Raw genomic sequence first — 6,493 nt, 5'->3', positions numbered from 1 at the left:
GAAGGCATTTAGCATATTTGCAGTCAGTGCTAAGTTCTGGAGAAACAAATACAAGCCTTTGTCCTCAGTTATGGTCTAATAAGAATAGGGAGTGAAGAGGTCAAAGGATAGCTCCAAAAAAATATGTGGAAGGACAGGATATTGATAATAGTGAAGATCAAGGTAAGTTTCATAAAAAGAGATGGTGACTGAACTAGTGCAACTGGATGGTACAGTGGGTAGAGCACCAGACCTGGAGTCAGGAAAATCCAAGTTCAATTCCATCCTCAAACACTTATAACTGTGTGATGCTGGACAAGTCACTTAACCCTGTTGCCTCCATTTCCTCATCTGTAAAATGAGTTGGAGAAGGAAACAGCAAGTCACTTCATTATCTTTAACATAAAAAGCATGCATGGATTTTGTCCATGGAGCCATGTAATTGAACATGATAGAATGACTAAATGATAACCTGGGCTACTTTGTAGTGAAGGATCCTTGGTCCAGAAATGGGAGTTTAAAGCAAGCAAGTGAATAGGCAGACCAAGAGACTGGGTGAGTGCAAAGTGTGGGGGTCAGCAGCAGTATGTATCAATAGAAGTATGCAGGCATTTCTAGCACCCTTTGCCCATGTCCATGAAAGGTTAGTGGAAGAACATAAAGTTATAGATTTAGAAATAGATAGTCTAGTCCAATCCTCTCATAGTAGTGGAAAAAAGCTGTGACTTCTCCATGGTCATTCAGGTAACAACTAATAAGTAAATGGCAGAGCAATGGTTGCTTTTTTAAATCTTTATTTAATTTCACTTTTCTCATATATAAAAAATTTTAAACTTTTTTTCAACATTTTAAGTTCTAAGTATTCTTTCCATCTCTTTCACCCCATTGAGAAGGCAGACAATACGATATAGATTATACATGTGCAGTCATGTAAAACATACATCCACATTAGATCTGTTGGAAAAGAAAACACAGACCCCTGCCCCCACCAAAGAAAAAAAAACATAGAACAATAAAGAAAGTATTAAAAGTATACTTTGATCTGCATTCAGTCTCCATCAGTTTTTTCTCTGGAGACTGATGGCACCTTTCATCGTTTAAGTCCTTCAGAATTGTCTTAGATTATTGTATTGCTAAGAATCATTGTGGTTCTGTTCACTTCACTTTGCATCAGGTCATTTATATGACGTTTCTTTCCAAGTTTTTCCAAAATGAACCTGTTCTTCATATCTTATTGTACAATAGTATTCCATCACTATCCTATACTAAAATCTGTTCGGCCATTCCCCAATTCATGGGCATCCCCCCAATTTCTAATTCTTTGCCACCATAAAAAGAGCTCCTATAAATCTTCTTGTGCATGTGAGCCCTTTCCCCTTTTCTTTAATCTCTTTGGAATATAGTGGTATTGGTATGGCAGTGGTATTGATGGGTTAAAGAGAATGCATAGTTGTACAGCCCTTTGGGGATGGTTCCAGATTATTCTCCAGAAAGTTTGGATTAATCCATAACTCAACCAACAACACATTAGTGTCCTAATTTTTCCATATTCCCTCCAACATTTATTATTTTCATTTTTTGTCATGTCAATCTGATAGGTTAAGACAGTGCCTCAGAGTTGTTTTAATTTGTATTTCTCTAATGAGTGATGATTTAGAGTGTTTTTCCTATGATTATAGATAGCTTTGATTACTTCTTCCGAAAAGTGCTTATATACATAATCTTTGACCACTTATCCATTAGAGAATGACTTGTATTCTTATAAACTTGATTCAGCTCAGAGCAAGGATTTCAATTCAGATTTTTTGCCTTTGTGTTCTCTATTATATATAAATTTGCAAAACTGGTGGAACCATGACTCCTCTCACTTGCCTCCATCACAAGTATTCTTGAAAGAAAGGGGTTAGACCTTGGCTCATCATTTTTGCTGCCCCAAGGAAAGGGCAGAGTCCTGAGCTTTGGAGTACTCACAACTGAGAGCTAAAGAAGGGCAAGGAGACAGTGATGAAATATATGAGGCACAATGAGATCAACTGAGGGACTTGTCCAAGGATACATGGAGAGGGGCAAAGATGGGTTTAGAACCCAGGTCTCCATATAGTCTCCCATATTCAGGAAGCAGATCTATTATGTTTAAGTAAAAGGGGGACATGTGGGGGAACTCATGCATATTGACTTGGACTCTCTTGCTGAATTCCATTGAGTCTCAGAATGGAAGTAGAAATTGAAGGAAAGGTTTGGAACAATCACTGGATTGTTCCAGAGACAGAGAAGGAGATAGAAAAAGAAATGGAACAGATTATTAGATAGGTCAATCAGTAGGTAGATGGATTAACCAAAAAGGTCAACGAGAGGCTCAGATGAGAGAATGAGGAGTTTGGAGAAAGACAGAGGGTCCAAAATTCTTGTCCTTCAGATAGCCTCCAAAGTTCTACTTGATCACCCTGGATCCTTGTCCCCACCCTCATCCCACTACTGACAGTTGGTGTCTTACCTTGTTTGGAATGAAGGTGAGCCTTAGGGGCACCCGAGATAGACCTATCAGACTAAATTTGATCTCTTTGAATTACATAAATATGTTTATACATATTGGATTTAACATATATTTTAATATGTTTAACATATATTGGGTTGCTTGCCATCTAGGGCAGCAGGTAGGGGGAATGAGGAGAAAATCTGAAACATAAGGCTATGCAAGGGTCAGTGCTGTCAAATTATCCATGCATATGTTTTGAAAATAAAAAGCTTTAAAAATTAAAGAAAAAAGAAAATATATCCTAAAACAGAAACAATAAAAAAAAATAAAAATAAATGTGATCTCTTCATGATGATCTTCCTCAAGTGTCTCAACAAGGGAGTGACCATGAGTTCTTTAAACTCCAGCCAAGAGATCAACATCTCTTGTAGGTCCTAGAAGATGGAAGAATTTCCGATGAGCTGAGGTAGCTTTGAGTGGTGGCTAAGGCACAGGGCTTGGAGTCAGGAAGTCACGAGTACAAATTCTGCCTTTGACACTTACTATTCATTGGATCCCAGATGCCACATCTGTAAAATGGAGAGATTGGATTCAATAACTCCCATGGTCCCTTCTGGCTCTAAAGTCAATGATCTTAAGAAAAGAGAGGCCTTCACCTGATTTTTTTTAGATTTTTAGGCCCTATGTTTGATTGTGCATGGTTTCAAACTGGTGTTGATGGAAAGAAAACGTGCTGCACTGAGGAACCCACAAAGTTCAAAACTGCAGTATTTTAGAGTTGGAAAGGACCCTCAAAGCTCTACAGAGCAAGCTTTTCATTTTAATAGAAGTGGAAACCGATGTTCGGAGAGGGAAGGTGATTTGCTTAGTATTTCAGACCTATTAAATGGCAGACTAGAGGTTGACATAAACCCGGGTTTCCAAGTTTCCTGGACAGTTCGCTTACCGATCTATCACAAGGACTAATTTTAAAAAATCAAAGTTGCTTAAATTACATATTTGCCATATAGACAAATGGAAGAGTTCGGGAAATACCAAAGCATCTGATCAGTTAGACTGGGAAATGCTATAACTGGACCAAAAGAAGCCAAACCTCTGAAAAGGGAATTAGAAACAGAGAGCGCATCTTTCTAGTAATTCCAACCTCCATTTCTCTTGCTCCTCGAACTTTAGCATATCCTCAGAATAATTCTGTGAGGTTATTAAGGTAAGAGGGAAGTCCGAGCACTGGACACGGAGTCCGGAGACCTACATCCAAATCTCTGCTAATTTCTACCTGTGGGACGCTGACCAAGTATTTAACCCATGGTCACTCTTTACAGCTACGGGATTGTAGAGTGAGGGGGTAAGACGAGACTCATCAGTGCAATGAGGGGTCTGTGCTGGCCGTTCCGGCCCCAAATCTGGATTGTAGGGTTTCCCACTTGATGCAGCGAGTTTAAATTATATTTTTAAAGTCATTTTGTTTTGCGTCAACGCGGATCCTACCAGGTCACGGGCTTGGAAATAGAAAGCACAGTTGTCCTGAAGAAGCCTACACTGTATGTGAGAAAGACAAATAGATATTCGGCAAATGTATCTCCGGCCTCCTTGTTTGGCTGCGTAATCCCCTAAGGTAAGGACGAGGCTCATCCTTAGGGTGTCTCCCCCGCCGGTGGCCGGGACAGGGCTGTGCCCAGGGCTGGAAGCCTCAGAAACAGGGAAGAGGACAGGGCGGCCCCTTCCCGTGCCGGGCTTAGAACTGGCACTTGTATCAGCCGGTCTTACTCGGCTCCCGCCTATCACAGGTAAACTGAGTCCCAGGTCGGAGAAGAGACCCCTCCCAAGGAACAGATCGCGGACCTCCCCCCTTCCAAAGCCAGACGGGATTGCGTGAGGTCTCTGGACTTCCGAGTCAAAGTTCTTCTCACTCCATCACTCTCTTGGGATTCCACAACTTCTTAACCTCCCAGGGTCCGGGATGACGCCAGTGCTGTTCCAGCGCCGGCCCCGAGAGGTCAAGGAGGCAGCAGCCTTCCTCCCGAGGCTGGACCGAGGCTGTTTCTCAACGCAGGGTTACCTTGTCTCGAGCTTTGGTGCCACCTAGTGGCAGAGTGTGGAATTTCAAAGGAGGATTGCTTTTTGTTTGGGATTTTGGCTTTTTGTTTTGGGTGGGTGGGTGGGATTGGTTTTTTCGCTTGACCCTTAAATAAACAATTATTGGCAACTGATGGAAGTTACGGGGAGAAATATTTTAGGCTCAATTTCTGTGAGAGAGACAGACAGACAGAGAGACAGAGACAGAGACAAAGAGAGAGAGAGAGAGAGAGAGAGAGAGAGAGAGAGAGAGAGAGAGAGAGAGAGAGAGGAAGGGGGAAGGGAGGAAAAGAGGAAGGGAGGAAGAGAGGAAGGGAAGAAAGGAGAGAAGGAGGGAGAGAGGAAGGGACGGAGGAAAGGAGAGAGGGAAGAGGAAAAAGAGGGGAAAAAACATTGATTAATCAAAGCTGTCCAACCATGGATGATAAATTTTTCTGTCTCCAAAAGCATTAAGTAGAGGCTAGATTTTTCACAATCAGTAGAAGGCAAAATCCATGCAAGAAAAAGAGTGCTGAGTTTGGGGTTAAAGGACCCAGTATTTAATCCTGGATCTTCCACTTACTACTTGTGAGACTTTGGACAATCAAATTTACCTCTCTAAGCTCAGCTTCCTCGTTTATAAAAGGAGAGGGGTGCTCTAAATGGCCTCTGGGGTCCTTTCTAGGCTTATGTCCATGATCCTATGATTGTGAAATATACTACTGGAGGAACTGAATGACATATATAAATATTCTTGCTATTAATGGAATGAGAAGCAAATAATTTCAGCTAAATAATGAATGTTTATTGATTGACTAATAGAAATGGTTGCCAGCACTGCTGACTTGCACCATCTATATAATAAACTGCCATGATAACCTGTACAATAAAACTGTCTCGCTATTAACCAACTGCAAGCTCTTAGTTTACCTTCCTGAGAACCTTTGAATCACAAAGTCCCTCCCAAATGGTCTGAGAGAGAAGACTTTATCTTGGAGGTCTGGAATTTCCCACCTGGTTGCAGTGAGAAAACTGGATAAGTCAGTGGCCTTAGCTCTGAAAAGTGCCTGTAATTCCCTTAACTTAAGCCACAGGAGTCACTGCAATGTCTATGAGTTGCAGATCTTAAAATACACTCCAGTTTCACCATCCTTGACCAAGCCTCTCTTGACCAGAGGGAACTGATGCTCATGCCATTCCCTGTATTTAGGCTGATTCCTCTGGTAGACTTGTGTAGGGTATATTGTAGGGGAAAGACCAAATACAAAGGTAGGGGATCAATTCAATGATAGATATCACAGGGAATGAGATCCTTGATTGAAGGGTCTGTGATGGTAACAGAGAGGAAAGGGCAGCTTCCTTTTAAAAAAATAGATAAGGGGCAGCTAGGTGGTACAATGGATAGAGCGCCAACCCTGAAGTCAGGAGGACCTGAGTTCAAACATGACCTCAGACACTTAACACTTCCTAGCTGTGTGACCCTGGGCAAGTCACTTAACCCCAATTGCTTCAGAAAAAAAAAAAAAACTAGATGAGTGGTCTCTCTCTACTATCTTCAGGTACTTCCCATTTTCACTTTTGTCACTGGGTCTGAAAGTGACCAAAGACATGGAAAAATGCTAAAGAGGAGTCCCGCAAACAGGTAGGGACTAAGTTTTTGTAATTGTGGGCACTTCATCTACTGATACAGATCCCAGACTTCCATGTCTTAGTAGATGGTTTGGAGGAATTGTTCTAGTTGAGGGGTAGTGTGGTGCAGTGAATAGAAGACGACCCTCAAAATCAGGAAGATCTTAGTTCAAATACCACATCAGAGGCAGCTAGGGGATATAGTGGACTCAGAGTTCAAATCCAATCTCAGATACGTCCTAGCTGTGTGATTCTGTACAAGTCACTTAAGTCTCTATTTGACTCAATTTTCTCAACTCTAAAATGGGGGTAATAGTATATATCATCAAGGGATGTTGTGAGGATCAAATAAGA

This window comes from Sarcophilus harrisii, chromosome 2 (genome assembly GCF_902635505.1).
Source record: "Sarcophilus harrisii chromosome 2, mSarHar1.11, whole genome shotgun sequence".
Lineage (NCBI taxonomy): Eukaryota > Metazoa > Chordata > Mammalia > Dasyuromorphia > Dasyuridae > Sarcophilus > Sarcophilus harrisii.
This window is presented reverse-complemented; position numbering follows the sequence as displayed.